The sequence below is a fragment of the Chelonoidis abingdonii genome, chromosome 3, assembly GCF_003597395.2.
Source record: "Chelonoidis abingdonii isolate Lonesome George chromosome 3, CheloAbing_2.0, whole genome shotgun sequence".
Taxonomy (NCBI): Eukaryota; Metazoa; Chordata; order Testudines; family Testudinidae; genus Chelonoidis; species Chelonoidis abingdonii.
This window is the reverse complement of record NC_133771.1, coordinates 112,675,725-112,702,148: the sequence shown is the minus strand read 5'-3', so window position 1 is coordinate 112,702,148 and position 26,424 is coordinate 112,675,725. Positions and strand designations below refer to the sequence as shown.

Sequence of the window (26,424 nt, the reverse complement as noted above, 5' to 3'; positions counted from 1 at the left end):
TGTTGATTAAATTTTGCTAAGCTTCACCCTCTGTAGTTTTCACAGTGATGATTGCGTCACACCCATCAGTTGTTATTTCCAGGTCCCCAATTTTCTTCTCAGTCTCCTGCCGTTTTAATCCCGAAACTTCAAACTTCCTGTCCATGGAAACCATAGTAGCCTGGATTAGATCCAGCCTGCCAGAAATATCTGCTGCAGGCCTTGTAAAGAAATTAGATTATGCTCTAGACATTGCCAAACCAAAGGCAGGTAAACCCTTCTAGGGCTGCAAGCCACATGTGACTATGTTGCCAAAGCCCTCGCTGATCTTAATTTATTCAAGGGCATATTAAATCACTTCCCACTCTCTTATGAAAATCACTTTCAGAGATGACAATGTTAAAAATCTTAAACAACACAGATGATTAGGAACAATGGAATACATCATAAGCAGTATGCCTAGGTGATATTTTTGTTGTCCCTGTGGATCTGCATGATGATCCCTCTAAAATATGGTTTAAATTATATGAATTTTTCAGTGCCTCAGTGAATTTGGTTTTGTTTCTTCATGTCTGTCTAACTCAATGTGTTTCTTTTGATAAAATTATTCCGGCACACTTACAGTCACAATACAAATAGGAAGAGAAGATCTCAGGCACCTGTTCTATCTGAAGAGGAGCCTCTGCCTGCAGAAGGCGAGCATTTAATCTCTGTTGTATGCCTCCACTTTCTATTGATCCTTGGAAAGCCCACAGTATGGGCTTTGCAGAGCGGGTCGGGGTAGGGCACAGTCAGGGAGTGAGCCGGCTGGGTTACTTCAGCTTTCCCCCCCCCCCAAATATTGGGAAAGCAGCAGAGTGAGTCAGTACATGAAAGTGAGCCAGATTTTCTTTTTATTCTAGAAGTGCTGTATAGGATACCACTCCTGAGACATCGTATCATGATGTGTTCCTGTAAAAGCACATGAAAACATAAATTTGCAATACTGTCAGAGGGCAATAACTTAGTCTTTAAAGTATGGGAAATCACCCCCACCACTCTAAGGCTAGGCTGTAATACAGACTTTTGCTGACTTTACCATGTCAATCAGGGACATGATGAGCTATCTTCTGTGGCCAACATAGTTGTGCTAGCAAAAGCTTCCAGTGTAGACACAGCTATACAAGCAAAATAGTGCTTTTGCCAGTATAGCTTATATCGCTAGGTAGGCCAGGAGGGGGGGCCTGGAATAAGCGATATCAATCCAAGCTGATGGTTGGTATACATTCTGTCCACACTAGGAGCACTTTGCCGTATCCTAGCTACTGGTATAGGTATCAAAACCTTCCAAATGAAGACCTGACCTAATATTTTGTTTTATTTTGTAATGTATTCTTTTGTTTCTCTATCATCTCTCCACAGGCACCACCCAACATTTAAAAAACACAGTTAGAAATATAAATAGTTCAGTAGAAATCTTTAGTTCATTAATTTTTCAAATTACAAGTTTTCTAACTAATAGGGTGTCCCACAAGAAATGAAGTCACTCTATCAAGCCACCTAACTCATCCTTCAGACTCCATTGCCTTCATCTACAAACTCACAATCTGCCTGAAATATCTTCAAGGCAAGATGGGTTTTGCAGGTTGCCTTCAAGGTTAATAACTCTGGACTCAATTGGATCAAGGAAAGAAGTGAATTACACAGGGAGAACCCAGTTGCCAAGGAATAGTATATATGGAATCAAACATGTCAAGGGATCAGTTAATATTTCATCCAGTGACACCTTCCAGTTCAATTTTATTGGCATAATTTTTTCATAACACTATCATTAAGTTCACTGTCAATTTTTAAAGAAGTGTTTGCCTCTTGTTATGTGATTTCATGGCTGCATTCCTCTTGAGCAGATTGGCATGTCTCTTTGATGGCAGGTTCACAGTTGGAATCCTTAAATCAATAAATCATTTTAGCGAGGTGTTGAGCACATCAGATTTGAATTTTAAAAATCCACAGCCACAGTTGTAACATCATAGTGGCTAAAACTTGATGTTATTTGCAAAGGATGTTAGAAGAATTGCTGTACTGTACTCAGTCAGTGTTACCTTTAGACTAAGTCACTTTTTGATCAGGTTTTGGCTGAATGCTGCCTTTTTTTTTTTTTTGGTTTAAGATATGAAAGAAAAAAGGTAAGGAGACAGAAAGACAATTGTGACAACAGATGGATGACAGAGAAGCTCCATCCACACTGTGTTTGAAATAATGCTAGTAACAACCACATTAAAAATAGTTGTTCTTTTTAGAGCTGTTCCCTGTACCGGTATGGAAAGCACTTTTTTTTCCCTTAGAGCCATATTAGAAAAACTCTGCTAGACACTGTTCCCATGGCAGTCTGTAAAACCGTTCTATATCAGAATAATAGCTCTCTAATCTTACTCACTAGCCATATTAATAAGGAAAAGACTCAAGTTAAGTAGTCCGTGTTAACCTAGGAAGAAGTAGGGAGAGCTTTTTAAGTTTGGGTTCTTTGATTGAAATCTCATTAGCAAAAACTAGATATAGCTACTGCTAGTTTGGGACCAGATTCTAATGCTCTGAGCGAACTTTTGTTTCACAAGTAGCCCTCTCTGAAGTCAATGCGACTTCTTGTGTAGTAAGGGGTTAAGGGTATTAGAATCTGGCCCTTGGTTGTACTGAGTATAGTTTCGCTGACTGGTGTGGCCAGGAATCTTTTTTCTAAGCATGAAATTCTGAGTGTGTCATAAAACTGCTCTGTAGACTGTTTTGGAGAGAGCTCTATAGAACAGGTATCACAGCGTTAGCCATGTTAGTCTGTATCGGCAAAAAGAACAGGAGTACTTGTGGCACCTTAGAGACTAACAAATTTATTTGAGCATAAGTTTTCGTGGGCTAAAACCCATTTCATTGGATGCATGCAGTGGACAGTACGGTAGGAAGATATACTGTATTTTCCATTGCGTACATCCGATGAAGTGGGTTTTAGCCCATGAAAGCTTATGCTCAAATAAATGTGTTAGTCTCTAAGGTGCCACAAGTGCTCCTGTTCTTTTTGCTCTATAGAACAGTTTTTCTTGCACGTTTTTGTTTAAAAGCAAAATCCTATTCTCTCATTTAAATATGGCTGTTACTAGCAGTATTACAGCTATACCGTGGACAGTGCATTTCTGCTTTCCATCTGTTGTCTCATTTATCTTTTCAGTCTGTCTCCTTACTTTCAACTGTCTCTTCTCTGTCTCAGTTTATCCAATTTTCCAGGCTGGTTGGCCATTGCAGTATTATTGCTGTCCTAATGGCTGCAGGAAAAGTGGTGGAGCTCTTCGCTAAATGATTTTTCTCTTGTTGTTGTTGTTTTTGTTTTGTTTTTTAACAATGCTGTTGCCTTTGTGCTTTCTTTGTTTGTTGTATCATCTTGGTAGATAAGATATTTGCGTAACGTGCATTTTGCTGTAATTGTTTAGTTTCTGCAAACATTTATACCGTATTGTATTTTACACAGCTCATGTGCCTTTGGGACAGTGATAGCTTGTAGTCTCAAAAAGAGACTGGGTCAGATCTTTGCCCCCACTCTGGATGCTTTGGGCCACTCTGGCAGCATAAAGCAGCCAGGTCCCTGTGATAGGGGATGTGTCTGGGAGAAAGAGGCCATGGGGGGCAGCCTTAGGCTTTTGCGATTATTGCCAAGGACTGCCTGGTCCTTGAGAAATACAAAGGTATCTTAAAGCCATATTTGCTCCCCACCCATTATCTTTTGGTGGGAATAGCATGGCTAGACTCAATTTTCTAGCCTATTGACTATAAATTGCTGCTGAAGTTAACAGTCCTGCTGTTTGCAGTATTCTTTCTCTTTCCCAGTAATGTGCAATGCAGGAATACTCCTGGGAAACTGTACGTGCCTGGGAGTTGCAATGGATTATATTAATGGTTGGAACTTTAACTTGAAACTCACAGCATTTCTTCCACTGGGCAGTGGGTTCCCCATTCCCTCTGTGAAAGAGGTTGGGGGTTTCATCTGTGGATCCACAAAGATCTGCTTGGATCTCTGGAACCCACTAGAGGCCAGGAATTTCTGCCCAGAGGCCTCTTGCCTCCACTTTTCTTCATTGACCCCTTCTACCATGATGGCTTTTGGCACCTTCTGTGTAGTATGGGCTAGATTCACAAAGAAAGTTAGACCAACATTTAGGTACATAGAAAATCCCTGGGATTCACAGAGCCTGGGTTTGGCACCTAGGCTCTCTGTGCAACGAATGGGGAGAGAGAGCCACCTCAGAATAGGTAGCTTAAGGTAACCAGTGGAAAATGCCAACCAAAAAAGTATATGCTAAACACTGCCTGTCTTCTGGAGTCAAGCACCTCATCCAGGCTGCAGGGGAGGCACCTCCCTCTGCTTTGGATTCACAACTACACACCCTTTACAAAAGAAGGGCTACAGAGCCATTCTTATATACTTGCTCTCTATCTGCGGCCTGATGTCTCTGTAGCCCAGTGGTTGACGCACTCACCTGGCATGTGGAAGATCCAGGATCCCCTGCTTCAATGACTTTTTAAATTATTTCTCCACAGTGGAACAACTTCATGAGAGACTGAAGAAATCCTACATCAGACTATCCCATAGCACAATGGTTAGGGTACTTATCTGAGAGGTGGTAGATCCCTGTTCAAATCCTTTCTCCCCTTCAGGTTGAGGGGAGACTTGAACGGGAGGTCTTCCACAGCCTAGTTGAGTACTCTAACCCCGGAGCTAAAAGTTATGAAGGATGTGCTCCCTCTTAGTCTCTTGTTTTGTGTAAAATTGGCTGTAAGGACTAATCTGGATTGGGCCTCGCAGGAGAGTTAGGTGGAGGAATGCCTATCTTCCCCTGGTTCGTGCATTTCTTTCAGGCTTAAACATCTAGACACATGGTGTGAGCACATAGTGCACATGCTCGAAATCGGGATCATAGGTGCCTAGGGAACATTAACTGCAAAAAATTAGATGCTGAGTGATTTTAGGCACTTACAGGGTTTGGCAGCAGCTGGGAGGGGGTTTTGTGAATCTCAGTGGGGCCTGATTCTGGGATTTAGGTACCTAAAGTGGCAGTTAGGTGTTTAAGCTCTTTTGAGAGCCCAACCCTCTGTGTGTATGTATGTTCAGCAAAGGTAGAGTCCCTGAATATTTGTCATTTTTGCAGGCCAGATGAATTGAAGCAGACTATTATAGGTTTTTGCTAAATTAACCCACAGAAGTATTTAAAGAAAAGTAATGTACATCTTTAAAGTAGAGTTCAGCTCATTCTTATCTTGATGGAACAGTTGGATTAGGAGCCCAGTCCTACCTTCCTCACTCAGGCTAATCTCCTGTTGTATCTGAGCCTCAGGCAAAATTTCAGCAAAGGATCCCTGTTCAGAAAAGCACTTACACACATACTTAAGTTCTGTTGACTTCAAGCTTTAATATGATCTAAGCAAATTCTTAAATGTAGCTATGTCTACACTATCACTTACGTCAGTATAACGTATGTCACTCAGGGATATGAATAAGTGACATAAATTATACCGACCTGAGCACTGGTGTGGACAACGCAATTGACATAAGTGCTGCTGCTCATTGGGGTAGATTAATTAAGTCGACAAGAGATCTCTCTCTCCCTTCGAGTGGCTACACTAGAGAGATTATAGTGGCGCAGCTGAATAGGGATGGACTTAAGCACACGCTTGAGTGTTTTGTTGAATTGGAGCCTGAATGAGGAAAATAGGATTGGATTTTTAGTCAGACAGTCCTACGGTTATCTCTCCTAGAGTTTTCCTGTTGACTTCCATGGGAGCAGGGTTGTGCCCTAGAGACTGGAAAGAAGGTGATACAGTGATTATTGATTATATACAGGCTACACCAATTATATTTTGTTCTTCTTGTATCCTAAAAAGAGATTTTGCTTTCTCACTATTGCCAAATTCAAGTAATGTTTGAGTCTTGATCAAGTCAACATCACTTTATGGGAAAACCACACCAAAACATATTTTTCTTTAGCAAAAAGCACATACTATAATTGGGATCTCTCAGATGTAACCATCATTCCCTTAAACAGGTCTCTCCAACAGCTGTATTCAGGCCTAGCTGCCATTCTTATTTCTTGAATATTGGTTCCTGTACTGTCAGAGCACCCAAGCCATTAGAAAACATTGATTAGCAGCAATCAATGGAAATGATAAATTTAGATAATGAAATAAGGAAGTCTAAAATAATTTGGGATGGACTGAGCAATTTATTAACACCTGAATTTATTTAAAAACCAAAAACATAAAAGCCAGCCTTTTTTTTTTTGTGGCCAATCTTATTTTTTTCTTGAATAGCCCTTCCAACTACTTTTCTGTTCCGTGAGTCAATAAGTGAAAAATTGCTAACAAAATGGTTTGGTTAAGCAAAAGTTGAAGTCAGTTGCTGAGCCAAAGTGTGATTCAGGAGCTGAAAATATCTATGCGCTTCACGCATACAAATCAAATGGTTCTTTGGCAACTCCCACTGGGCTAGAAGCGGAGTTTGAAGTCATCCCTTCTCCAGCATGCCATGTATGGATGTGGACCCACGCTCCTAGCAAATTACCGATCAAACTGAACACATAACAAGAGAACAGTGACATCAGTTGTCAGGGTACAATTCCCCACTCTGAACCTTAGCATCCAAAGGATGGGGTACCAGCATGAATTCCTCTAAGCTTGATTACCAGCTTAGAACCTGTAGCGCTGCCACCAACCAGAAATTCTAGTGCCTGGTACGCTCTGGTCCCCTCAAGACCTTGCCCAGGGAACCCCAAGACCCAGACCTTCTGGATCTTACCACAAGGAAAGTAAACCCTTTCCCCCACCGTTGCCTCTCCCAGGCTTCCCCTCCCTGATTTACCCTGGAAGATCACTATGATTCAAACTGGCCTTGAATCTTAAACAGAGAGGAAATGCAACTTCCCCTCCTTCTCTCCCTCCCAGACTCTTCTGAGAGACTGTAATTTAAACAGAGAGAAATTAGCTTTCTCTCCCCTTCCCCTCTTTCTCCACCAGTTCCAGGTGATCCAGACCCGTCCCGTGGGTCTCACACAGAATAAAAAAGCATCAGATCTTAACAAGAAACTTTTAATTAAAGAGAGACAAACAGTAAATATCTTTGTAAATTTAAGATGGAATTAGGTAACAGGGTCTTTCAGCTATAGACACTGTGATACTCCCAGCCTAAGTATTCAATAACAATTAAAATCTTTCAGAATACAAATTTGAACTCTTCAGCAAATGCACATTAACTCCTTCCACCACATTTGCAAATAAAGAAACAAACATAAGCTAACTCGCCTTATCTACTAGTCACTATTTTGAACTGATAAGCCTGTATGAGAGATTGGAGAGAAACCTGGTTGCACATCTGGTCCTCTCAAACCAGAGAGAACAAAACTAACAGAACCAAAAACTTCCCTCCCTCCAGATTTGAAAGTATCCTGTCCCCTGACTGGTTCTCGGGTCAGGTGACAGCCAGGCTTACTGAACTTGTTAACCCTTTACAGTCAAAAGAGATATAAAGTACTTCTGTTCTATTAACTTCTATTATCTGTTTGACATCAGTGCAGAGTGGTTATGGCTCAGTAAGAAGGTCCTCAGTCTCTGCTGCCTTGCCCTTTGCATGTGCATTTACACCTGTGCAGTGTGACTGTAATCAGGATGGGAGAGTTTTATTTTCACCTTCCTTCGACATAAATGGCATGTAAATTGGGAGAAGGCTGTGTGCATCTCCCTGCAATGGAAACACGCTAAACTGACATTTAACCATTTTGCTGGATATTGTATAACAAAGTTTGTGTTTACATTTTTATAATCACTCGATGGAGTCAGTGCCCTGGTAGAATGAGTGTGCTGCTCTTTGCTTCAATCTGTCAGGCTGCAGACTTGAAAAGACAGCATGTACAGGTTCATGTTGTGTAGGCAGTCTTTGCAACCAGAAACTTGGGTTCAGATTCTGATCTCAGTTACGCTGGTGTAAAGCCATAGTAACTTCATTGATATCTGTTTTGGAATTACACCAGTCTAACTAAGGTCTTAATTTTATTATATGGTGAAAAATATCTTAAATATCTGTGGGCAGAGCCTAACTCCTTGGAATTCTGATTTTCCATGTTGACAGATTTTGGTTTTTCCTGGGCATCACACTTCCCTGCTACGGTTCTGCACCTATGGTTGGTAGCCACTGTCTCAGGGCAAGTTGACTTTTATTTGTGATGGAGACTGAGCTACTGCCATTCTCTGCTGTGGGCTTAAGCTCACAGGGCGCACCTGCAGGGATGTCCTTTCTTGTGAGATACATTTTGATAACTCAAGTGATTGTCATGGGCTTACAAGACACCTGCTGTCTTGCAGCCTGCTTGGTTGGCAGCCACGAGTGCCTTTGCCTTAGTTTCTTCACAGCGCAGGTGACCTTCCCCTCTCTCCTCCCTAACCCCGAGCTTATATGTCATCAGCTAAGAGGCATTGCTGGATAATTACCCTATCTAGAGGAGGGCACACAAACAAAGGCACTTCACCGTAGAGGCTCCTCAGGGTATCTTGGATAGGCTTTACTTGCTCTGTTTTGAATCATTTACAGTACTGGTTTTCAAACCGTGGGGTGTGCCCCCTGGACAAGGTTATCAGGGGAGCACAAGGTAGGGCATGAGACTGCGGCTGGATGGGTGGCTAGGACAGGGCACAGAGAGCCCCAGCGGTTATGGGGCGGTGGGGAGTGCAGCCTTGCTTAGCCCATCCCTACCCCCGCAGCAGCCTGCTGCTCTCCCCGTTCTCCCGGCCCTGACTGCTGGGACTCCCTGAACATTTTCCCCACTGCTGCTCTGCCCAGGCCTGCACAGTGAGGAGGGCTGTGAGGAGACCCTGGTCTGCTCTACCCTGCCATGGGATCCTCGGTGGATGAAGCCAGCTGGAGCCTGCCGCCACCCCACGGGTGACCTGTCTGCTCCCATTTGTGAGCCATTTTCTGTCCCAGATCGGTGGGTGTTGCAGGGGAGGGGGAGGCACAGCAAAAAAACAAACAAACCAAAATCTGTCTGATTTACAGCATCAGCTTTATGTGGCGCTCTAAAATGAGCTCTGCTGATACCTTTCCATGTTCGCTTGCCTTCCCACTTTCAGATGATCACTAGATGTGCTTGCTTCTTTATGCCAGCTGACTGTGCAAATGGCTGTATTTTCTTGGCAGCCGTAAACAAGACAAATGGGTTGCGCAACTTGTGTATAGACACAATGTCAGCCATCACTTTGTCTCTAACCTCCAGCCTAGATAGTGAAGCCATGAATCCCAGTTGTCAACATCTAAACTTCTATTTGTGCTGAGGTTACAGGGCTATAGTTAGGGGGATGTGCTCTTACAATACTAATTTAGACCTTCGCTAGAATAAAAAATCTAGCCTCTATGGTAGCATGAAAGAAGTGTTCTGGTCAGCCAGAAAAGGGCACAGTGGGCAACTGCGGACAGAAAGAGAGTGTACAGGCAATTTGCATTTGATGTTTTACAAAAGACTCAGTCACAAAGGTTCCAGTGCACATTTTAATATAATCAAATGAATTAGCTTTTTACAAACCCTGAATGTAAACAAGACATTGAGGGCAATATAATGTAAGTGGACACTCTCAGGTAAAATTTGGCCCCAAGATTAGGTTTTTACAGAACCTAAGGACTAATAGAAATGTTTCCATTAATATTTTTACAATTCCAGTAGGCTTTTAAAAAAGATCTAAATATTTCCCGATGTTGTTTGCAACACAGATATTACAGCATTGTGCTAGTGTTGCCTTTCTTTTTTTTCTGACTCAACCATGTATATATACTATGATGATAGGCCAGTATCAGTGGATGAGTATCATGTGTAATGTAAAACACAGATATGTTCCGCCATTGGTCATGTGCAGTTAAATGAAAGTGTGACATAGCTTTTACCTTCCTCTGCTGTCAAGAACTTTGTGCTTCCAGTCTTAGTTACTGCCGCTATCAAATTGTATAATTGATTAATTGCACCTTGTTTTGAGAGTGATAACTGCAAAAATTACTGAGGTTGTGTTTGGTGTCTGAAGCTTAATGCACCATAATCACAATCATATAATCACAGTTGGACAAATTGTAGACCCTCTCTTCTCTCATCTGAGCTTGCAAGGCAAGGCACAGAATGCTTTGCAAGTGCCATGTTTATTCTCTATCGGAGAGAGATGACAGCAGAGTGGGTCCACACCCCTTAGACACTGTATGGGCCCTGAGCTGTCTCACACAGCAGGGGAAAGAGGATGGGCCATTCACAGTGAAAACAAAATGTTCAGAGTTTAGTTTTCAAAAGTTGCATTCCCCTCCACCCCGATTTTGGTTTTTAGCCCCACCATCCCCTCCCCCCAAAAAGCCAGAAAATTTTGAAAAAAATAAACATTTTCTGTTAATTTTTTGTTTTAAATGCACACGTTCATTAAAAATATCAACCAGATCAAAGGAATGTCAATCGTGAGATTCTGATTATGCAAATGAAACTATTTTCCCTTTCTGAGATGGATTTGAATCCCTGGACTAGAAACAGTAGACATATGCAATTACTAGTGCCCTGTACCAATTACTGTCCAGCCATGTATCAAACAATTTGATGAAAGGATATATTTTGGGCCTAAACTAAGATAGTGTCTAAATTTGTCCAAACACTCAGCGTATGTTTGGAAAACCTTATTGAATCTTTTTCAAATGCCATTTGCTGTACAAATACAGCAAAGGAAATTAGTTAAAACTTAGTTAGCCCCTCACTGTGTTACAAACCCAGTCAGTTCAAGATGTTAGGCAAGTTTTTGAAACACTGTGAAGGTCTATTTTACACTAGAAATTGGATCCAAGTTTACAACCAAATTTGTGGAGAACCAAATTGTAAATTTCCTTAACAGCATTGCAAACAGGGCTTTGGATTCCTTTTGCACTTTGGAGGTACTTGCATACACTTACTGGACTTTTCCAAAACCTTCAAGTAATAAATGGCAGAATATTTGTTGTTTTCAATAAACTTTAGGTTCACATTAAAATATTTTGCAAGGTGGAAGATACAAAAGACTGTCAAACGACAAGTCAAGTGCAGTTAGAGAGTTTAAGAGGTAATACCAAAATCCCAGTTCCTGTTTATCCATCAAAGGAATTAATCTTTAAGGTCAGCTGTGACTATGATGCCAGAATTTCCTGATACATTTTTATGTTGCCACCGAGATGCCGCTTTATCAATTATAAAATAGTTTGTGGAACTCCCAAAGGGCGGTGGGGGAAGTAACCTGACCAAAAAAGTCTTTCAGAAGCAGACAGTAACAGTTATTACCAGTGGACTTCTGCCTGTGTGTAAAAACTAATCCCTAAATTTATGAGATACAAAGTTTAAACTGAAAAAAGATTACAAGCAATGAGCCATGCTTTGCTTCTCTCACTGTATTTAACTTCTGAGGAGATAAAAGGCGTCTTTAATCTTAGTCAAGTATCAGAGGGGTAGCGGTGTTAGTCTGGCTCTGTGAAAGCAGCAAAGAGTCCTGTGGCACCTTATAGACTAACAGACATATTGGAGCATGAGCTTTCGTGGGTGAATACATCCGACGAAGTGAGTATTCACCCAGCATCCAACGAAGTGGGTATTCACCCACGAAAGCTCATGCTCCAATACGTTTGTTAGTCTATAAGGTGCCACAGGACTCTTGCTGCTTTTAATCTTAGTGTATGTGTTCACAAACAACTGCAGTAGATTAGAAAATGTTGGGCAGGTATGATCACATATTATCAAATTATCAGATTATTGTTGTATTGCTGTGCATGTCCAGTGAGCAGTTCTTAAAGGATGGGTACACCCATGCTTATTTAATCATACTATCAAAAAAAGCGGTGATTGCATACATTTTTTAATCTTTTAGTCATTCAAGTGATCCAAACAAATTAAAAGTTGTTGTTTTTTAGTATGGCAACAATGCTGCTTGGTGCCTTGATTGGGCAGTATAATTCTGTTGGACACATGCATTGTTTGGGATTGTTACTGACATTATGGCTTGGCTATTTCCTCATAGCACATACTGTACTTTAACTGCAGTGTTCTTTTAAGATGTGATTAAGGAACTTCAGAAGGACTACAAATCTTGCCATCTTTCTTCAGTCAAAACTTCCATTCATTGAGATTTTTGTCTGAGTAAGAAGTACGGGAATAAACTTTCTAATGTATGGATTGAGGACCTGATCCATCTCTAACCAAAGTCAACGGGTGCCTTTGGCATTTAGATCAGACCCTAAATTCTCCTCTAAGTTATGTCAGTGTAACTGCATTGCGTCCACTGGTGTATGTGAAAGAAGAGTTTGGCTCCCATATGTTAAAAGGCAAATTTGAAATCAGTAATAGAGAATATAGAGTTCCTCAGTGATTCCAGCTTTAATACTCCCTTTGCAGCTATTGAGAGGGGACAGCAGTGTGGTGTTTGGTTTGGTTTTGCATCGTGAATGACGTCTTTCACACACTAGGCTTTATTCTTATTTACACTCAGTCTCCTTCCTATTGCCAGAGCGATATGCAGGGGACTTAGTGAAAAAGAGAATTAAGCCCACTGTTTTTACTATGTGGATTAAATAAGCATATTTACAACACACTGGGGAACTTTAATTAAAAACAACTCTCTGCAAGTGCTACAAGCGTCAGTGAAGTCAGTGAGCCCTGTTTCCATTGAATGAAATGGCCATGTTTCTAAGGACGAAGTTGGAATTTATCCTTATCTTACTATGGGAAGCACATGCTGTGTATAGGGGCACCCAGGTTTTATTTCAGGATGGCGTAATCTGGAGCCATGTCATTTATTTTTTTACTTGCTAGAACTTTTTCTGCTCTACACTGTAAAAATATGTCGGGTAAAATCTTGGCCCCACTGAAGTCAGTGAGAGTTTTGCCATTGACTTCAGTGTTGCCAGGATTTCACCCATAAAGATTGGGCCCTGACAGTTCAAAAGTTCAAAAGTAGCTCCTTGACTTTATATCCAAATTAATTTCCTAGAAAGTTATTTCAATGCTATAAAGTGTAAGGGTCTGGAGCCAGAACATATGGTTTTTTATATGCTCAAATGCCTGCATAGACCACTGTTTACATTACTGGTTAGTAACACATTATCATTTGCCTGTTTGTTTTTGTTGCTGATAGCAAACATTACAGAAAAAAAACATAAGCATATGTCTTTTATTACTAACTGGTTCCAGGCCTATTTCATCCTTTGGATTTTGGCACTGTGCTTCTATTAAACCACATCTGCATTCTCATAACAGTGGAAATCCTGTCCTTAGCCCCTCCCCTCATATCTAGGTATTACACTGCATATGATGCAGCATGGAAAATCATGTCATTGAACCCTTTAAGCCTTTTGAACTCAGTGGGAGTTTTGCCATCAACTTATATGGGAGCAGGCGCAGGTCCTAAGACAGGAATGGCCAGAGTGTATCTTGTGGAGTAAATGTGTCCCAGACATGAAGCAGCCTCTGGCCACCCCTCAGCAGGCAGCACCAATGTATTAAAAACCAAGGCAGTTGTAATCCACTCCATTGTGTATGCAAATTAGATGTAATTCTTAGGCTTCTGGCAAGTTGCCAGTGTACCCTAAATAACCTCACTGTATGCATTGGCGCTCCCAGTAAATAGGAAGTATTTAACTCAGCAACTGGAATTTAGTTAACCACTGGGTTGAAGCTCTGTGCTCAGGAATAGACTCAGGTTCACCCTCTCACCGCTGCACAATCATGAATAAATTCTAGAAAGTAGTAAAACTTCCTTTTGTCAATAACGTCAGCAGATCTGTGACTGAATACTCACAGTGAGCAGATCTGTTGAGTAAGAAGGTGTGATTTTTAAAGTCAGTGAGTTGAAGTATGAAATGGAAATTCACAATATACACTGGTGCTTTCTCCTCCAAAGATAGTTAATACAAAACAAAAATGTGAATTTAAAAAATGAAGCTGTTTTTAAAGATCAGGATTGCAAGGCAAAGCAGCAGAAATGAGAGAACTTTGTTTCAACAACAGCCAAATAGGGTTTTAAAAACTATTTTAAAATATGCTTTTTTTGTTGTTTTTCTGGTTTTGGGCACCAAAATTTCCAAACTAGGTACACCTACTGATGTCGGCAGTTTTAAGTATAGATGCATTTGTGATGCACTTATATACTTTCTGAATGTGCATGCATGTGTAGATTTTGCAGGTTAAATTTGGGTGGCTGCATTTGAAAATGCATCCATGTACCTGTTGGCCCTATGTATCAAGTGTCTTCAGCACTGAAGAAACTTGCCATGTTTATTGTAACCCAGTGCACATTGGAAACCCCAGCAGAAATACAAATTGCTTGTACTACGTTACTCACAGAGAAAACCCCTTACATGTTGTAAAAAATGGCAGCGACTGACTCATTGTGGTGGTTGTATTTATTTATTCAGCCAACATCACAATGCCATTATGTTATCAAATAAAACAGCAGGCTGGCTTTTCCGTAGTTTTTAAAACCTTTTTTTCCCCCCCAAATTTGTTTTCTTAATAGGTGGAGACCATCATAAAAAGTCATATTTACTGGAATAGTGAACCAAATTGCCTTGATTGGAACCATTATTCACTTGCACCTTTGACATCATCAACCAGGTAAGAGAAAAATAACAGAGGACGCACTTACATTTAACTGTGGCAATGGTCCTGACTGTACAGTCTGGGTGAACATTTCTTTTCAGTCTTATAAGGTTCATGTGGAATTCACTCACAACCCTAGCAAATTACACTGAGTTCTGTCTAAATATTTCACGTACTTTTGTTATAAGTAACACCAACTATTGCTAGAACTGAGAGAGGTTAAAGAAAAAGTATTTACTCTGTTTTCTGAGTTAGCTGACTTAGTGCATTTGGCTGCACTTTCACAGTTTTTCTGGCATAATCAATCAGTTACTTTCCCCTCGGTATGAGGTTCTTTCACACACTGTCAAGGGAGAACATTTTTTTTTAAACAAATAGGACAATGTGATCGTAAAACCACAAAAATTGGCAGGAAGACTCAGGACCTGAAAATACTTATAACTCGTTTTCTAAATTAACCAGATTATAAACTGATGATATCCCTTTAATTCAGTGAGCAGTTAGAGTGCACTGTTTATGACATTGTCTGTGGTAAAGGAACTCTTATTGCTAAGTGTCCTGTACATAGTGATCCCCTGCAGTTCTGGAGTTACCCATCACATCAGGCAGGGTAGTCAGTGGTTCAGAAGATTAGTATTAATTCTGTGTAAAAATTCATGTCCATTACGAAATGCATTTAAAATGATTTTCATTGCTATCATAGGCCTGTGACTATGAGAAAATCTTTTTTTTCTGATGTTCCTATCAGTATAGCCATCGCAAACTTTCAAGTCTGAGTCAGTCCCCCCCTCCAAATCATGACATTAGCTTTAAAATAATGAGATTTGACAACAATAAATGTTGGGGGCTTTTTATGTACCCTTTCAGGTTTTGAGCTTGCAGGGTTCAGATTAGTCAAATTTTCAGGATTCATCTCTGAAATTATGAGGGCCAGAAACATACTTGAAAAATAATGAAAGCTGGGATTGTCATGTAATAACATGACTACAGGAGATGGGTCTTTAAGAAAAATATCAAATATTGTGACACAGAATCGCCAGAGTTGTCAATACTGTATCAATAGTCCTGGACCTATGAGAAAAGTATGTTTTAGTCTGTGCATTAGTGGGAGAGTTTAAATGAGGACAAACTATGTGAACTCGTTCCTTGAACTGTTCCCAAAACTTCCTTGAGGTTTGGGCCCCAATCATGCTAGATCATAGAGAAGACTCTCTGCATGTGGATCTCTCCATTTTGCACTGTTCCCTTCCTCCTTCCCTCCTCCTAGAACCAGGAGAAGCCTTTTTGCACAGCCTGAGGTCAGTGCTGGAGGAGGCGGGTGTAGGCTGGATGTGGGCACAGGACGACACATTATCTCATCCAGAGGGCCTGTGGAATTACTTTAGAAAAAAAGAACTCAAGCTGTGTTTACCTATTCTGTTGTCCCCACCCAGTGTCCCAAAAGATTGGAGAGCAGTAGCAGTTGGGAAAGCGCTGACAATGAAAACGAAAGCAAAATAAATGGAACTCCTTTCTGAAGAAGAGAGTCCTGGCTGTGTTCTGACTCACTATGGTAGCACAGAGAAAGGGCACCCACAGGGCAGAATATGAATGGCAAATAGAGCTAATGGTGATTTGGGGTGAGAGTTGCACATTAGCATGCAGGAGGGCCGTGGCCGGTCCTTGAAATGGGGTTGTAACATAAATTTTTCCAGAGACTTTATGGCACTTCTGTGAATTGGGGCCCTTATTGCTGTAGCTCCTTCATGTGCTGAAAACTCTCTCTGACAATGAGTTGGCTGATAATGGCATACTTTGCTTTTTCTGTTGGGAGCGACTGAATTTTAGAATAGATGCTCTCAGTTAAGGTATTTAAGGCTATGCTATTGGTGCTGGAATAATATGTGTTATCCTGTGTGCTAATGAGAGTAAAGTAAACACTTAATAACTGTAGGGTAGTAAATATGGTGTGAGAGCTATAAAAAGATTCTTACTGACAAACTGGACCCTTCCTTGCCTGATATAAGGGCTAGATCTTGCAGTCTGATTGTAGTGCTGGCTCCGGGAGCTAGAAAGCATAGCTTCCCTCAGGACAGGTATATGCAATGCTACCAAGCCTGCAGCGTCAGATACCCCCTGGAAGGTGATGGCCATCCCATCCAGGAGAAACTGAACTGTTGGTGTGATATTAAGTGTTCAGGCTCTAGTGCTGTGTGATGTGGAGGATCCAGGTGCTCTTTGCTGTCTGAGCATTCTTACGAGGATGCTGGGCCTCATTCTCTGCTGCTTAACACCTTTTGTCATTTACACCTGTCCAAAGTCAATGCAAAGCAGGGTGGATAAAAATCAATTATTATTCTTTAAAAATTCAAAAAAAAGGGTTTTTTAATATAATTTTTTATGATAAAATGCTTTTTGAGGAAAAAACCCATCTAAAGATAGTTTTAATTAAGATATATTATAGCTCAAAGATATCTCATCATGGAATAGGGATTAGAAATTCTAATACTATAATATGAGATAATATATTCATGTAATGTTTCAGAAAAGTTTTGTAAATGAGTTCCAATAGTTCATGGATTAGGGACCCAATCTTATAGGGTTCCACAGGCTTCTGTATAGCTTATTTAGGTTAATTTTTCCATCTACCCAATGGGGCTCAGTGCTCAGTCTAGAAGATACCATCAGCGATGCTTAGTTTTGCAGTTCTCAAACTGTAGATTTGTGTTTCCAGAGAGAACATACTTGTTAACAGCAAAAATGTTTTAAAATAAATAAATAATATAGAGAGGTGAGAAATAACAGACATCAACCCTATTGTCCCTTTGCAAATTTGTGTACACAGAGTCAATCCCTTACCTCTCTCTAAAAGTGCAAAGTTTCAAAAAGTTCAACGAACAGAAGATTGTTGGGGGCAGAATAGATCTGGACAAGGAGAAGAAATCTGGAGATAAATGTGAGAAGTGAGGGACATATGCTTTTTTGTTAAAATATATGTTTGCTGTTGAAGAAAAATCCAGAATACATAACGTTGTTGTTTTAGTTAAATACAAAAATTTAAGTATGTCTGGTGATGTTCTCCTCCTAATACAGCCTGGCAAGAAAATCCTCCAAATATTAGTGATTAACCTGTTGAACTGGAGATAGTTCACCTCCCAATGACTTCATCCATATCTGCTTCAATTACTTTTGATAAATGAAATAACCAAAAAGTCATTCATTTTCTGATATAGCTGTAAAACTAACCTGAAACGTTTTCAAAATAAATCACTGTTTAAAAATGTATAGTGTGTACCTTCTAAAAATGAAACCTAACATCTATCTCTGAATTGTGAAGAATGTATATTAAGGTTATAACAACCAACAAGAATGCACTTGTATGTAGAAAACCATGATTAAATCGAGTCTTCCTGATGCAAAGTGGGTGTCAAATGCTGCCATTCTGATCCTGAAGCATTTTACACATACTTTGCCCTCACTGTGCGTAAAGGACAAAGTGATAGTGAATCAGAACCTGAAGCCCCTGGGGGATCAAGGTGTCTCCCCTTTGGGTTCTGGTCCTGATCCTGGGTGAGACTGCCCATTGCCATTTGTTCTGGTGGGTCTGGGGGTTACAGCAGGTCTGGGCTTCGTTCTGCCCATATTGGCATTAGACCAAATTGAGTGAATTGGAACTTGGGGCATAGAAGTAGTAGCAGCTGATGTTTTCCAGTCCTATTATTACTGTAAAACGGGGACATGCAGATTTCCTCCTCTTTCCCCAGAAAACCACTGAATGAGTTAATAGAACAATGGCTCTACTTGCTGGCCTCCTGAATATCTAGGATAGGGGAATGGCACTCTGAAACGTGAGGAGGAGAGGGAACTGGTCATTGAGATTTGAGGTAAATGGGAGAGCTGTCTGCAGACTGAGCATTCCCATGAAATAAAATGACTTACCCTTTCCTCATGTGACTGAACTGTTCTTTGGCACGACAGTTGACACAAGTTGTCAGTCTCAACAGGGGGGCCAAGTACTGAATGGGCATAGAGACTGAATTATCCTCTCATACTCCAGATTGGCTGTGAGGCATACTGGCAGGGCAGCATGGGGAAGCTTGTTCTGTCACATCCTGTGCTACGCCTGTTCTGTGAATAAACAGAGGACACCGTTTTCTAGGACTGTCAATACAGCAGTCTGCACAGGAACTAAGTTAGCTGAAAGATCTGAAAGAAAATGTATGTACCTTTCATATGTTTAATGTATGTGAAGCTATTTCATTATGATTGTAAGAAACAATATCAGTGTTGTAATTGCAACAAGATACATGACTGTGTATTTTACTGTAATTTTTCTTCATGGACTTATTATGTTTCAGCCAATGACAAAAATATCCAGACTTACTTAATGAAACCTAATGAGTTAGCTTCATCTCTAGCAATATAAAATTTATGTATTTGCTACTTTCATTGTATGGCAGTGGACAGCTGAGTGATAGATGGCAGTGCATTAACATTTCGTATATTAGATGCATGTAGCCCCTGAAATCCTTTGGCACTGTGACCTGCTGCTTTCAAATTAGAACAGAGACAGATAAGGATATTCTGGAGAAGAAATTCAATACTGTATTATGAAATTGAGTGCTTTAGAAAACTGGATTTTTGGGGCAGTATTTCATATACTTAGAGTTAGAAAACAGAGTAGTACAAATACTGCCATACAAGCAAATGTGGTAAATTTTGTTGGGGTAGGGTTTGTTTGTTTTTTGTAGCCTTCATTGTACTAATTAACTAGTTAGTTTTCCTAGCTTAGAAATTGTGGGTCACATTCTGATAACTTTGCACGTGCTGAAGTCAGTGAAAATACTCATAGAGCTACTCAGCAATGAGTAAGAGCACCGGTGTCTGGCTCTTTGTGAATAGAGCTGTCTCTGAATCATATTCTCTAATGCCCACTTCTATAAAAAGGGATTAAGTGAAACTAACAAAGGAACAAACAAAAATACATTTTGTAGTAGCCAATATGAGCTATTCTTCATTTATACTATATACATAAATTGCGCTCTCTCTAGTGGTAGCTAATGTTCTCTTACCTCCAGTTATCATTGCTGCAAAAAAAAAAAAAATTTATTTTATTCCTGACAGGATTAACAAGGTTACTAAACATTAGACACACCTGATAGGATTAATTTTACAGAACCCTTACTACACATATGTACCTATTCATATATATATACATATATACACACACACACATAGTATTGTATATGCTAGAAAATTCTAAATCTCCTGTGAAAATATCCGAAGGTTCAGAGATCCACAGCCTCAAGGCGTATATGAGATACACTATAACAGTTTAAAATCCTCCAGTGACATTTACATCGGAATGCTGTAACATACAATAATGTGGCAAATATTATCAAGTGTTTCAACAGGATTAATACTTTAAACAAAGAGTTTGCATACATTAATGTTGCATAACTTTCCTGATGCGATCTAATAATCTTTTGAACCATGCTCTGTCTCATGGAGGGCTTGTCAGAAAGTTTGCAAACTTACCTTTCAAAAATGGATCAAAACCAGTACACTAGGGAAATCTATGTGATGGCGCTTCTTCCCCTGATCCATTGATACGTTGCCAGCTAGTTCAGAAATTGCAAATGTTTGAACTGGCCAGGAATCTCAGATCCAAGTTAGCAGCTATCTCCAGATGGCTGCACTCAGTTTTGTACTGACGCTTTATAGATTCTCGGCGTTTGGATACTTGGAGTTATGAGGAGTATTATTCCACTTGTTTTTGCCAGAAATGTACAATGCATTGGTTGATAGGTTGGGACACATGGTATAGCTCAAATAAAGAGTAGGTGGCAAAGCGGATAAAAATGGGAGGGGAAAGAGAGAAAGAAGAAGCAGCATGTTTTTCAGTAGATTTTGTTTGTGCGTGTGTGTGTGTGCACGTGCACACGCATGCAGTGAATTTCAGCTGTTTGTTTGACTGGCAAATGTAATTGGATTTTAAGTCATGAACTTCATTGAGTTGTATCCAAGAAAGACACAGCTGAAAAATCTGCAGGAAGCAATCTTTTCCTAGAAATATGTAGCTCCAAACTGTACAAATTCTTCTGCCATTCATAAAATGTGTGTGCACTGCTAAACACAGACAGTCGTTTGCTGTTGAAGCAAGACTTGTATATTTTCATCTTAAACAAAAGAACAACAAAAATGGAATTAGACTTTTAAAAGAAGAAAAAAATGTATAATGTAAAGTTATCTAATGAAGCACTGGTGATAAGGACAGTTCATCATTTCTGGTGCAGCTGTTTCCTGACATTTCTGCAAAATGTTGTGGAAAAATTAATGAAGGTTAGTTCAGTAATGGTTTCAAGCTTGGCTAGTGGAAAATATGACCGTGTTTCTTTCCATTGTCAATTAAGAACAAGTTAGGGTATTTTTTCTATAGGGGAAGTGGTATGCAGTTTGTACTACACAGGAAATAGTAAACGACATCAGAGCAGCTGTGTGATAGCAACAAGTATGTGAAGAGTGTAGGGAAGAGTCCAGTGATGAGCTGCCAAAAAATTAACAACTGGTTACCTCCTCCTCACCCCCCCCCCCGGGACCCCTGCCCCATCCACCCCATTCCCTGTCCCCTGACTGCCCCTGGCCGAGGCCAGGGAGCTGGGCTGTGCCACCCCTCCCCGGAGCCCTCCTCGCTCCCACCCCCACTCACCTGTGCAAAACCGCCCTTCTCAGCCCTCCCAGGCTTACAGCTTACAGGGGAGGAGGCAGAGGTGAGCTGGGGCTGGGGGCGGGGCGCGGAGCTGCTGGAGCTGTATGGGTTGTTAAATTTAAGAGCCCTTTTAGAGCCAATTGTCCCGCGTGGGACAACTGGTTCTGAAAGAGCTTCTAAATTTAACAATTAGTTCCTGCAAACCAGTGGGAACCAGCTCCAACTCACCACTGGAAGAGTCCCTCTCCTCTCACTTACCTTGGTTTTATTTAAGTGGAGTTATCCCTGCTTTACACTGGAGAGGAGAACCCAGTCTTGTAATCTGAGGCTGCTGCTACTATTAAGCATGGCCAGTACTCCTCAGGATGTTCGACTCCAGAAATGTGTTTTCTTCATTTCAGTTTAGGAAAATAATATGTGTATGTGTCAGTAGGATTTGCATTCTGCTGTGTGCCTATAATTGTATGTTATCAATGTGTTATTTGAAGGAATACTCCTCTCTGAAGACAGTTATAAGAGAAGTCAGGTGTAATGGGGATGGGAAGACTGTATGACACACGTGAAATGATCAGTTGCACAAACTGCTAGGGTTCATATCACACACACAGTGTGGTTTGACTCTAACTAGCTCCTTTTAAATAGGAAGCACAGGTTTCTTTAGCTGATCTCAGAATTTCATGCTGCACACAGTAACTTGTCAACATCTGCAATTTTTATAACAATACCAATATGTCTTACAGTACATATGATATAAGCCCCACTTCTCCAATTGTGCCATTCCTCCTGTACAAAACAACAATAAAGATGGCAGATATGGCTGCAGTAAAGGAATTCTGTGGGTGGCATAGAGCAATTGTAACTGCTCATACACAAGCACTTCTGCTGACTACCAATTTAGAAGGTGTGGCAGTGGAACAGGGTGTAGCTGGCGCTCCCTTACTCTTGGCTGATCCCCCGTGGCTGTTGTGGCCACTTGGGTGCCCTTGGCAGCCATTGTAAATTCAAGCAGACCACAGGCTGCTCAGATTTATGCCAGAGACCAGACGGGTGCCTAATGGCTCTAGGATTGGACTGTGGGGGGCAGGGAACCATGGCTTAAAATCCTCTTTGCACGCTCTCTTCAGATTTGCACTGTGCAGTCCTTGGATGTACCAGTAAATCAAGACCATAATCTTTGGACCATTTATGTACTTTAATTTATTTGCATTTAATATATCCAAACAGACTTGCAATATTTATTTTGTCAGGCAGGAGTTACATATATGACAGCATTGACTAAGCTAATCAAAATTGAGTACTTTGGGTCAACTTCAGCTGTGGTGTAAGTGGAACCAATCCTCGCGTAGAATTGTGCTCACTTACCTCAGTGCTGAATTTGGTCTGCTCCCTTTTGTTTACTTCGGAATACTAACCCTCCCCCAAAATGCACATTGCTCCCCATTAAAACCAAAAATTTAAATGTACTATTTTTATTCCCCATCATCCATCCTAGTTGTACGCCCCCCCCCCCCATTTCCTGCATTTTCCCAGTGGGCCGAATGCTGACGCCTACTGGCAGCATGTCATAGTGCTGCTCCTGCTGAAGACTTCCTGACAGAAGTTATTTGCTAGTGTCGACCACTGATTCAGCAGCCTGCTCTGCCTGAGCCATGTAAGGTTCACCTTTGTGTTTGTTTCTTTCCTTTTTCAGAAGTCAAAGGTTAGCTGGCAGATAAGCACCCAGAAGTTCTGCTAACTAATCTGGTTGTAATACAACTTCTTATTTTCTTTTTTTGAATTAGGAAAGGTTCAACAGCATTGAGACAGCTCTAGGCTTGGACTTCTAGACTTGAATCATACCTGGAAAAAATTTTCTTGTGTTTAGTAGTAATGAAGCTGCATGTGATTTGCTTTGGGATGGGTGAAATTATTTCACTAAATAATTTAATCGCAGAAAAATACAGTTTGGGATTGACCAAAACTGTTTGTGAATTTGATTTGAATTTGGTGAATAGTTTCCCCCCCCCCCCTAAAAAAAGTGGTGTGGGAAAAATTCCAAAAAAGTCAAAATGTTTCATTTTGACATTTTCTAAGAGAAACATTTTTGACTTTTCATTTCTTTTGTTTCTAAATTTAGCTAGAGTTAACTAAAGAAGTACAAAGTAGGGTAAAAAACAGCCCCCAGAATTAACTGACACTTTTTGTTTGTCCCAAAACAAACTTTTTTTTTATTTTTCATTTCAGCAAGAAAAAAACAAAAAAATGTTGTTACTCGTGTGCTTAGAGTAAGCATGTGAGTAGTGATTCTAGGATATGGGCCTAAATCTTGTAACACATCCAGTGTGGGAATTCTGAATGTATGCGTTCTGACATGAACTGTTTTCAGATTATTCAGAGTGAGGGTCAGGCATAGAGCTGGTAGGGAATTTTTTGTCAAAATGATTTATTGATAGAAAATGCAATTTTCACAAAATCAAAATTTTCTGTTGGCAAATTTCCAGTTTTGCTAACATTTTTCTGTTTTCTTTGTGAAAATCAAAATGAAATATTTCATTTTTGGTCAGTTTGATCCCAATCAAAACTTTTTGGTTTGTTGAACTGAACCAAAATGTTGTGTTTCAAGTCAGTTCAACATTCAACTACGTCATCTTAATGTGCTGCAATGACTCATGGAAGTGGTAGTTCAAGTGCTTCCATGCTCCTTTTTCTCTTTTATGGGCTGAACTTCTTGGCTGGACTACATCTCCCATGATGCGCCATGATCTCTCCTTTGACAAAAATGTTATTCTGTGCTGCTAACTTAACATTAATATACTGGCACAGACCCCCAAAAGCCCACCTTTAACTATATGGCAGTAAGGCACCACATTAGATAATAATATATAAATGTGAGAATCTATGAGCCGGAATATCACTAAGGTCTAGTCATCTTCCTTCTCAATCTTCTCTCTTTATTCTTTTCATATGATTCCTACCATTTCTGTAATATTCCCTTACTATGACGCTTTTTTGTTTCTGCCACCCTGAATTTAACCAGATAACGTGATCCTGACTAGATCAGCACTTTACTTTTGAACACTAGCTGCTGGATCTCGATCTTGCTTTTGCTTCTGAGAGGAAGGGAGTAATGATTCCTAAACAATCCAATTGGTTTTCAAAGCAAAAACATCTGCTGGAAATAGGACTTGTTGACAGTGTCTGTTAGCCAAGAGACCATGCTTTGTCCTCATCAGAGGGTGCTGCTGAACTCTTATTCATGTCAGAACTAGTTTCAGGAGGAATGGATCACTCAACTGTCTGCAGAGTTGTGTTAGGGAAAATAAAGTGGTGATCTTTTCCCCGACAGTTGTAAGATAAAGACAAAAGACTGTAATGAAAGATTAAATCAAAGTGGCATTGAGATTTCAGCTTGGTTATGGATTCTTGTATTTATTATCAAATCTCTTGTCCATCACTTTGAAAGCCAGTTGTTTAGCTCAGTTAAGACTTTGCTATTACCTGAGTGCAAAGTACAGTTCTCCCTTACTAGAAATAAATCAACACTCTGGCATATTTAGAGTGTGTGCAATTTCCAAGTATCCCTTTAGGGCCGCTGAAATATTTTGAATAAAATCTTACGATATTAGCAGATTATATACCAGAATAACAGTTTTTCTGTCAGGGTGTTATCTACAGGAACTTTATTTCCCTGGGGGGTGGGGGGAAGGTATCCATTTAGATGAAAATACACAAATCTGTTTGATTTTATTTTAATTTGTCGCTGTATGACAAGTCACGTTTTGGTTTTTTTTAGTAGTGTCTCTAAATGTGCATTAATAGTCACAAAGGGCAGGAAGATTAGGACATTACATTGTCTTTTTCTGGTTGGTGTATGAGGTACAGTATATATTAAAAACAAAAATGGAATTGCATAGTGTTTGCCCCCTGTTAAAGCAGAGTCCATTTTTTATTTTTATTTTTGTTTAAATTAAAGAGCAAAACCAACATTCCTCTGTTTTGATCTACGTTGGTTTGTAGGTAGAAAAATATTTTTTTTTTTTACTCAAAATTATATTTCCTAAAAGCATTCAAAAGAAACTGAAAGATGTTCCATAAGTATGGACCTGGTCATCTAACCTTTTTAAAATATGAGGCAGCAGTTGTACTTAGGATATGCCCATATAAGTTATTTACATCCAAGAGAATGTCAGATGCAGTTAGCCTGCTTACTTTTGTGACTTGGCAGTAACTGGAAATCTGATGGCTTCAGCCTTTCTAGGCATGAGGTAGACAGAATGAATGTAAAGTAGTGTGGGATGGGTATTTAAGGAAAGTGTACAAATTAATTCTCATCTTAAGGGAGATTGAGTGCTGCCATTGAACTATTAAATAAAAGTAGACCTGGTGTGAATTTTACCAAATGTGGGATAGAGTCATATACTTTGTCCTTGTTATAAGCTTCTTGGGGAAAATACTCCCACTCAGATAGAAATTCGCTGTAAACAACTTTCTTGCTCTTATGTTTGAAGTATTTTTGAAGATGCGGTAGCTCTTGGAAGGAGCAAAGTGCACTGTGCAATAACATGACCTTATGTTGCATTGACATTTTTAGATTTGGAATGTGACATGCTGGAAACTGGGAGTGGTGGGTGGAAGTGGAGCTAAGCTGGAGCCTGGATGGCTGTGTTTGTGTGCAGTACTGTACTGAAACTGAATAATGCTAACTATTTATCTAGCTAAAATCAAAATCAAGTTGCAGATTGACATGGAGTTATAGTGTACTGCCTTATGAGCTTCTAAGAATTTTCAACAACCTGGGCCAAAACAAAGGAGGCCACGCTGAAATCTGTCAAACCCCAAACCACAGCCACCTAACTTGCGTCAGAGACTCCTGCAGCAGGTCAGCTTCCCCCACACCTGTGAATCAGGAAGAATCTATTAAAGGAAACGTTTATTGGATTCAGTCAGTTGGGAGATAGACAACGTGCAGATGTGGAAGACATTGTGGAAAACAAATTGGAGCCTTCGGCCACACAAATGACAGACTTGGAGAAACAAGTAAATATCACTGAAAAACAGAAGGACTCTGAGGAAAAGTAATTTGTTTGCACAAGGTAGCTTAATATGATTTTAAACAGTTCACCCTTCTTCCCACTAAAA

At 40.2% G+C, this 26,424-nt stretch overlaps 1 protein-coding gene across 9 annotated transcripts in view; it reads left to right on the top strand.

Annotated features, from left to right (window-relative positions):
- HIVEP2 (HIVEP zinc finger 2) overlaps positions 1-26,424 on the top strand; it is a 217,229-nt gene that overhangs the window by 126,493 nt on the left and 64,312 nt on the right. For all 9 annotated transcript variants that reach the window (XM_032794879.2, XM_032794836.2, XM_075064007.1 and 6 more), the window contains one exon: positions 14,536-14,633. The gene's annotated coding sequence lies outside the window, so the exon portion shown is untranslated. The remainder of the gene's footprint in view (positions 1-14,535; positions 14,634-26,424) is intronic.